We start from the raw sequence: 9,750 nt of genomic DNA on the forward strand, positions 1-9,750 counted from the left end.
AACTCAGCTGCTTCCTCTTCGTGGACTCAGAGGGGACTCCTCCCATCACGTACTCATTTGACTAGATGGAGAGCAAGGGTTGTGTGTGTGCGCGCACACACATTCAAGTGGGGGACTCCTCTGTATCTGGGCTTTTCATAGGTTTCTCTAGGTTTTGTTTCACTGTGGATGGAGAAGTAGATGTTCAGATCCTCTCTGATGCTGAGAAATGACGAGCCCTGGGGACATCCAGTTTGTTCCCACCATCTTTACTCCTGGGCTTTGGGAAATCAATGAAAAGTCTTACAGGGCAGCATGAACAACGTGAGTGTTTGTGTGGGCAAATCTCAATGGAAAGCTGTCATCCTCCATCATTCACTCTGAAGTCTTCCTAGGAGGCCTCTACCACATGCAGGTAGACATCACCTGTTTCCTTGTGTTTTGGGGTGTGTTGGAGGGGGTTGTCACAGCAGCTTGGGACATTCACTCCCAAAGTCGGGTGTGCTGGAGAGTCCTGGCTACTCCACTTCCCTGCCAGCTTGCTTCTAACACAGCCTGGCTCAAGTCCTGCGATTCCTGCCATCCAAATGGAAGACCTGGATGGTTCTATGGTAGCATTTAGTGAGTAAAACAGTAGCTTGGAATATTGAAAAACTGAAAAACTGTGGCTCATTTGCTCTTTCTCTGCCTTTCAAGTAGATGGAAAAGGGGCATTTAAAAAGTCACCCTTGTGCCAGCACATGTGTCTAATTCACTGTCAGGAAAGCCTGAATACCATTTGTAAACAATAGTCATTGGAGAGAGGCAATGATGTGCTGTGTGCTGATTGACTCCCTGAAGGTCCCAGGAGCCAGGGCTGGGCCAGACCAAAGGCACAAGAAGACTGGGACTCGGGCCCGGCGCGGTGGCGCAAGTGGTTAAAGGTCCTCGCCTTGCACGCCCGGGATCCCATATGGGCGCCGGTTCTAATCCCGGCAGCCCCGCTTCCCATCCAGCTCCCTGCCTGTGGCCTGGGAAAGCAGTCGAGGATGACTCGGGCCCGGCGCGGTGGCGCAAGTGGTTAAAGGTCCTCGCCTTGCACGCCCGGGATCCCATATGGGCGCCGGTTCTAATCCCGGCAGCCCCGCTTCCCATCCAGCTCCCTGCCTGTGGCCTGGGAAAGCAGTCGAGGACGGCCCAACGCTTTGGGAACCTGCACCCGTGTGGGAGACCCGGAAGAGGCTCCTGGCTTCGGACCGGCATAGTATCGGCCCGTTGCGCTCACTTGGGGAGTGAATCATCGGACGGAAGATCTTTCTCTCTGTCTCTCCGCTCTGTATATCCACCTTTCCAATGAAAAAATAATAAAAAAATAAAATCTTTAAAAAAAAAAAAAAAGAAGACTGGGACTCAATGCAAAGTCTCCTTTATGGGCTGCAGGGACAGACCTCTGTGAGCCAGGACCTGCTGTCTTCTAGGCTGTGCTTTCACAGGAAGGGGAAATCAAACAGAGCTGAGATTCAGAACCCAGACATTGCAAAGCAATGCAGTCATCCTGTGGCCACACCAAACATGCACACCTTTTTTTTTTTTTTAAGATATAGTTATTTTTATTGGAAAGGCAGATATACTGAGAGGAGGAGAGACAGAGAGGAAAGTCTTCCATCCGATGATTCACTTCCCAAGCAGCTACAATTCCAGAGCTGGGCCAATCCGAAGCCAGGAGCCTCTTCCGGGTCTCCCATGCAGGTGCAGGGTCCCAAGGCTTTGGGCCGTCCTCAACTGCTTTCCCAGGCCACAGGCAGGGAGCTGGATGGGAAGCGGGGCTGCCGGGATTAGAACCTGTGACCATCTGAGATCCTGGCACATTCAAGGCAACGACTTTAACTGCCAGGTTATCGCATTGGGTCCAACACACACGCCTTTCATGCCTTCCTATACGGTACATCAGCTGCTACATGCCTCTTTCTGCAGGAGCCTGGGCGCCCCCTTCGGATTTGGCAGCCAGCAGTTGCAGGGGGCGTTAAAGGTGGGTGCATTCACTGAGTTCACCCTTGAAGGACAGTGGAGCCCGTTTCACCTCACTACTGATGTTTAAGAAAGACTCCTCCACTCCCCCACCTGCAGACAAAGGAACAAAAGCCTGAAACATGTATCTCACACACCTTCCTCAACACATCAACCTACCCACATGAGTATGCAACCCTTTCAACTCTGCAATCCATATTACATTTTTTCAATAAATAAATACAGAAGAGATTTATTAGGACCAGTGCTGTAGCACAGTGGATAAAGCTACTGCCTGCTTTGCCTGTAACTCATATGTGCACCACTTCCTGTACCAGCTTCTCTTCTACCAGTGCAGCTTCCAATCCTGCTAATTTACCTGGGAAGGCAGTAGAGGATGGCTCAAGGGCTTTGGCCCCTGCAGCCACTTTGGAAATCCGAAGAAGTTCCTGGCTCCTGGCTTTGGACCCACTCAGCTCTGGCTGTCAAAGCCATTTGGGTAGTGAACCAGCAGGTGAAAGATCTCTATTTCCCCTCACACACTCTGTAATCCTTTCAAATAAGATAAATAAACCTTTTTTAAAAAATTATTGGGAGTTCCACCTTTGGGCTTGTGGGTGAAAGAGCTCCCAGCAGCATGGGGGCTGTTAGAGGTACCTCAGCCAGATCGAACTCAATGCTTGGGGCCCTAGCCGCAGCCACCACTGCCAAGCAGTAAGCGGGTCCTGGGCTTGCCTAGGCCTGAGAGTTTTCTGCCTTCGCAGTTAGTGTGCTGTGAAGGGATCTCTCAGTAGTTCGGGTCAGTGGCTTGGGGGTGGCCAGATCACCAACCAGTGCCAGGCTCTGCCCGCTGGCTGCCAGGTGGTGAGCTCTGGGGTCTTGGGGTGTGTAATTACTGCCTAGGGACATCCATGGATAAGGCCACTGCGTGTAAGTGAGGAATGAATTTTGAGGGACTCTCAACTATAGGACCACTGTACTTGCAAGTCAGCAAAGGGGACTGAGACCTGGTGATTTGGAGGGCAGAAACCAGAAGATCTGTATGGGTCAGACTGCTTCACCAGCCCACATTAGAGTCCTGAGTAGGGCTTGTTAGCATGGAACATTCCTAGTCACCACACACCAGCCCATGCAAAAGCTAGGGCTGGGAACCTGTCTAGCAGGGCTAGATCCAAATACCTGACAGAATGTCGGAACAGGGGACAGGTCACATTAGACAGGTCCCTGACACCAATCAGCACGCGAGAGAACCAGGTTTGGGGTAGATTCTGTGGGGGATATGTGAGCCCAGTCCTGTGGAAATACAAGTCCTGCTGATTAGCTTAAGAGTTGGGGTGGGGATGGGCTGAACTAGGTTTGACCATGGAACCTGCCAACACTCACAGGTACAGGGACTGAGAATAGTCCGAACAGATCCAGGCTGCAGCACCGCATGTACATCCTAACACAGCGTGAGTGGTGGGCTGGGCCACAACATTCACCAGCTAATACAAGGCCAGGATGGAGGGACAGACTATGCTGGACACTGACCTAATACCCACTGGCATGCCTGAGATCTGGGTCTGGGAGTAGCTCAGGTGGGGGAACTTTGGAAACTCCCCTAATGAGTCATAGCTCCTGCTGGTGAGCATAGTTCAGGCCTGGGGGTTGGGCAGGCTGGGCAAGGTAGCTCCAACTGTTGCCTAAAGCGTGAGGTGGTTTTGGAAGGGGATGGACTGAGCAGAGCTGAGCAAACCTTAGCGCACCAGCCAGTGCAGAAACCTGGCTGGAGTGCAGGTCATGCGGACTAGGTTATCACACTGGTTTGCCTAAGCCAGGGATAGGAACAGACTGAGCAGGACCAGGTTGCAGCACCCGCCAGCAAGATGTGGACTAGGGGCAGGCCAGGCCAGGCTATAGCATCCAAAGGCAAAGGTCATGACAGGTGAGGGACTATGCCAAGCAGGGTCAGAGCAACCACCAGCACACACAGGATCTATAGCTGGGAATAGGGGAGCTGAGGGCAAGCCCCAACTGGGTTGTGGTTCCCACTGTGTTCAGGTCTGGATTTGGCTGCAGTGTCCCTCAGCACAAGTGTGCACTGGGTCTGGGATGTGCTGGACTGGGCTAGACTCCATTACCCACTAGTGCTCATGAGAAGCAGGGTAGGTGTCAAACAGGCTAGGCTAGGATAGGATAGGTCTTTGCTGCTGCTGAGCCAGGTGTGAGCTGTGTCTGGGTGTGGATCAGGCTTGCCTGGGCTGGAACACCCAACAATAAAGGCCGGAATGGGTTGAAGGCCTGTCAGGAAAGGTCACTGTTCCGGCTAGGACAGGAGGTAGACTAAGTAGGGCTGGCCCATGGCCCCACCAATGGGTATGAGATCGGGCACTGGGAGAGGTTCTGATAGAGAAGCTTGGGAAACTCCTCTGTTGGGACATAGTTCCTGAAGATGAGTGCAGGAACCACAATAGGGAACAGCCCAGACCAAGCCAGGGAAATGTACCCACCAGCATACATTTGGCGCAGGTTGGGGACAACCCTGGCAGGGCCAATTCACATCACTCGCTGGTGAATCTGGGCTCCAGAAAGGAATGAGGGTCTGGCAGAGTCCAGTCGCAGTACATGCCAGTTCACATGACGGATGGGACTGGGGTCCGGATGCACTGGGTTAGGCTGTAACCCCCACAGCATGAGCTGGAATTGCGAGTGGGCCAGGCCCGGTCAGGCTACAGCACCCACTGGCAAATACAGAGGTGAGACAAGACATGTCAGACTGGGCCATAATACCCAACCTGCACACATAGGATCCAAGGGGCTTGGGGAAGAAACCAGTAGGACCACCACTTGGGATCCCGTATGAGTGCCTGTTCTAATCCCAGCAGCCCCACTTCCCATCCAACTCCCTGCTTGTGGCCTGGGAAAGCAGTTGAGGACGGCCCAAAGCCTTGGGACCCTGCACCCACATGGGAGACCTGGAGGAGGTTCCTGGCTCCTGGCTTCGGATCAACTCAGCTCCAGCCGTTGCAGCAACTTGGGGAGTGAATCATCAGATGGAAGACCTTCCTCTCTGTCTCTCCTTCTCTCTGTATATCTGCCTTGCCAATAAAAATAAATAAAGATTTTTTAAAATTATTAAATTACTATGAGGAGGAAACCTGAGGAAGATTCTGTGTGGTTGAAGACTGCCTATGTTTGAGGTCTCTGGGTATAACAAAAACAAGCAAATAAAAACCAAACTACCCAGTTTGAATTTCAGGTAAACATTTTTGTAGCAGGAAAGTTCTCAAAAGTTCATTAGGAAAAAAAAAGGCGTTTAAAAGAGAGATTTACTTTGATATCCTTGTATAGGAACCGCCTAGCCCAACCTCTAACCCCCAGCCCTGCCTCCCCACTGCCCTCCTCGTTACAGACCAAGCTCTAAACACCATGTGCTCACTTGCCTGTTGCCCTCAGTTCAAGTCCCAAATCCCTGCCGTGCTGTGCAGCCCACCCACCCCAGGAGCACGCGTGGGGGTGGTCTTTTTTACCCAAGGACTCCCCCTTCCTTTCTCCAAGCCCCTCTTCAGCATCAGTAGCTTTTCTTTGGAGAAGCCTCTGCCCCCTACTGTTGGACCCACAGCACTGCACCCCTTTTTAACTCAACTCCCTAGCAACACTAATCCTACCTTTAACTGTGGTGGCTCCTGAAAGGGCAGCGCATGGAGTAGCCTTGTTCAGTGCGGTCCCACGTGCCTGGCAGAGGCCTAAGCCCTCAGGCAATACCTCTGCTGCTTTCTCAGGTCCATTATCAAGGAGCTGGACTGAAAATGGAGCAGCCAGGGCACTGGTGCAACAGCTCAACTTGCTAATCCTCCACCTTCAAGCACTGGGATCCCATACAGGCTCCAGTTCAAGTCCCGGCTGCTCCATTTCCCATCCAGCTCCCTGCTTATGGCCTGGAAAAGCAGTAGAGGATGGCTCAAGTCCTTGAGCCCCTGTACCCTTGTGGGAGACCCAGAGGAAGCCCTTGGCTGCCAGGTTTGGATCAGCTCAGCTCAGGCTGTTGCCACATCTGAGGAGGAAGGAAGGAAGGAAGGAAGGAAAGAAGGACGGAAGGAAGGAAGGAAGGAAGAGAGAGAGAGAAAGAAGGAAAGAAAGAAAGAAAAAGAGGAGCAACTCATTTCACTGAGCATAATGGTCTCCAGTTGGTACCACCTACTTGTAAATAGTATAATTTCATTCTTCTTAATAGCTGAATAATATTCCATGGAGTAGATGCACCACAGTTTCTTTGGACGCACATCTGGATTGTGTTCATGTCTTTGTTATTGTAGGTTGTGCTGCTGCAAATATAGAATTACAGATCCCCTTTTCATATGCAGATTTCTTTTCTATTGGGTATATTCCTAGGAGCGGGATAACTGAGTCATATGTCAGGTTTGTTTGCAATTCTCCCAGCACTCTCCATACTGATTTCCACAGTGGCTGTACTAGTCTGTACTCCCACCAGCAGTGAAGGAGGGTGCCTTTTTCCCCACAGCCACCCAGCAGGTGTTAGTAGAGTTCTGAATGTAGGCCAGTCTCACTGGAGTTAGGTGGTACCTCAACGTGGTTTTCGTTTGTATCTCTCTGATGGCTAGGGAGCCTGAGCATCTTTCCATATGTCTGTTAGACATTTGAATATGTTTTTTGAAAAATGTCTGTTCATGTCCAAATACCATGTGTTCTTTCTTATATAAAGAAACCATAATGGAAAGTGTAAGTTCAATAACCCAATCATACTGGTTTGGTTTTTGGTTTTTGTTTTTTGTTTTGGCTACATCCCATGTGTTTTTGATGTTTTTTATTTCAGTTTTATTTATTCCAAATACTTTCTTTTCTCTTGTTGAATTCATTGCTGGCTCATGGATTACAAAGTAGCATTATTTCTCCCAAGAGACTTTTGTGTTTCCTTTTTGTCACCCAGTTACTCAGTGGCATGTTTTTCCATGGCACTATCATTTGTTGTTGTTGTTGTGGCTGTTCTAACTCATACTAGTTGTTGACCTTGTTTCATGGCTTCTCACTTATGGAAATGTATAGTGATGGAGCACTGGGGTCTACCATATCCAGATGTGGGGGTACAATGCAACATGCATCCCTGCTTCCAGACAAAAGATGGATTCCCAGTGAAACTGCTGGAAATGTGTAAACAATGGGATGCTGGACTGTCTGACACTGTCTGTACCAACAATATCGGGATCTACATAAATAAGAGACTGATGGAATTATGATTCCTTATGAAGGACTATACCATTATAGTAAAATGGGGGAAATCTGTCAGGGGTGGGAGTTTGGGGGGGAATCCCAGGCTATATGAAATTCTATCACATCATTCAAAATTCAAAATAAAAATGTAAAAAGGAAAAAAAGGGTAAAAAGAAGTCTTTGGCACCTCCTAGTGTTAGGAAATTGTTTTCCTTTTATGACTTAGAGATATGTATAAGTAAAACCAAAGTTTGATTGGTGGTGTTTTTATAACCACGAAACCAAGACCAAGTCATAAATTAATTATGAACAAAGTACAGAGCAATATTTAAAAAAAAAATAACCAGGAGTTGCATATGTAGAATAATGTTTTGTGACGAGTCTCCGCCCACTGGCAGAGTGAAAACAAAGGTGTTGGCTCAGCCCTTCCCAGGGGACTCCGAGTGAGTCCTCGGCAGGATCCCCTCCAGAAACGCTCCCTCAGAATGTCGGGGTGGAGAACAGATGGTTGTCTTCCGAGGGGAAGGGGGAAGAATGACGAGGGATGGTGAATGGGCACGGAGGTCCAGTTGGGTAGGAGACCTAACTTCTCATGCTTTACCAAACTGTAGGATGATTATGGCTGCAACCATTGATTTTATACTTATTATTGTTTATTATTGTTATTATTAATAATCATTTTTATACAATCTTATATTTCAAATATACCACGTGGGAGACCTGGAAAAAGCTCCTGGATCCCATCTTCAGATCAACTCAGATCTGGCCATGTGGCCATTTGGGGACTTAACTCGCAAATGGAAGATTTTTTTTTTTTTCTAACTCTGCCTTTCCAGTAAAAACAAATACAGGAGGCCTGATGCAGTAGCCTAATGGATTTAGCCCTTCCCTTGGATGTGCTGGGATCCTATATCGGTACAGGTTCATGTTCCAGTGGCCCCACTTCCTATCCAGCTCCCTACTTGTGGCCTGGGAAAGCAGTCGAGGATGGCCCAAAGCCTTGAAACCCTGCTCCCACATGGGAGATCTTGAAAAGGCTCCAGGTTCCCGGCTTCGGATTGGCTCAGCTCCAGCTGTTGTGGCTGCTTGGGGAATGAATTCATGGATGGAAGATCTTCTCTCTATCTCTCTTCCTCCCTGTATATCTGACTTTCTAGTAAAAATAAATGAATCTGTTTAAAAATTAATAAAATAAATAAGGCTTTTTTAAATAGTAAGACTGGAGCCTCTCACCGTGACTGGACCTAGGAGCAGTTGGTGGCTGGTTTCCCTGAGCAAGTAAATCAGCTGGGCAAATACTTGGCTGCCACCTCCTCCATGCCAGCTTGAGAAAGAACAACACTGGGTGGTGAGCAGACTGTGGAGGAAGAAGCCACACAGCACAGAGAGAACATCGGTGAGGAAGGAGGAAGCAGCCCTTGTTTCAAAACTGGGATGAACTTGACCCCACGTTATGATCACCATACCCCACGCCCTGTTGTGACTCACCTCCCTCCAGCCACCATGGATGAGAAAGTACAGAGCCAGCAGAGCTGTGACCTGGAAGAACAAGCTGATACTGGAGTATCCACTTGCCCAGGGAAGAGTCAGACCCTGCAGGCCATGCTGGGTGGAGGTAGCCAAGGCATTTGCTACGACCACTTCCTTCTTTGTCTGCCATACCCAACAGACAAGTGGTGATCGTTGGCCCGTGCTGGCTCCTCTGGGCACTGAGTGTTGCATAAAAGGCCAAATTCAAGGAACACATACGGAAGGTTTTGCAAGGCCTGGGACTGAATGCTTGCCTTTGTTGTAACCCAGCTAATTCATCTGAGAACCACATAAGCCAAAGGTTAGCCCCTTCTAGAAGATGCAAGAAGGAGGGCCAGTGCCGTGTGTTAGCTGTTTAAGCAGCCACCTGTGAAACCAACATTCTATAGTGGCACCTGTTCGAGTCCTGGCTGCTCCACTTCTACTGCAGCTCCCTGCTAATGACATGGGAAGGCAGTGGAAGATGGTCCAAGTGCTTGGGCCCCCTTACTCAGCTGGAATCCTGGCTTCTAGTTTTAGATCCAGTCTAGCTCTGGCTGTTGCAGCAGAGGGAAGGGCTCTCTGTGTCTCTCCCTTCCTTTCTCTGTAACTCTCTCAAATTAAATAGATAAAACTATAAAACAAATGTCTATAATTATTTTGGAAAAAGAAATAAGGATTTGACAATGAAACCAACAACTTCTCAGAACTATCAAAAGCACCCAAGTAGCACTCTCAGAATACTCTTCCCCACATCACAGTCTCCAAGGCGTCATCAAATGACTGTTCCCCATCCCCAGGGGCAGATGTAGTTTGACAGCAAAGAACAGCCTCCTCCCCCTCTTGTTCGGACACAGGGAAAAAGAACAACTGAGACATTTGCCCCACCCACCTTCCTGCAAACCTGATCCTTCCCACCCTAATCAGAGGCCCACGTGGACATGCATCCCTCTCAACTATGTAAACAATAATAAAAAGGAAATAAAATTTTCAATGCATTTAACACTTAGGGAATGAATCAGCAGGTGGAAAATTTTCCTCTCTGTCTCTCCTTCTCTCTGTATATCT

The sequence above is a fragment of the Ochotona curzoniae genome, unplaced genomic scaffold (assembly GCF_017591425.1).
Source record: "Ochotona curzoniae isolate NIBS_2020 unplaced genomic scaffold, NIBS_Ocur_1.0 contig_3498, whole genome shotgun sequence".
NCBI classification, from domain to species: domain Eukaryota; kingdom Metazoa; phylum Chordata; class Mammalia; order Lagomorpha; family Ochotonidae; genus Ochotona; species Ochotona curzoniae.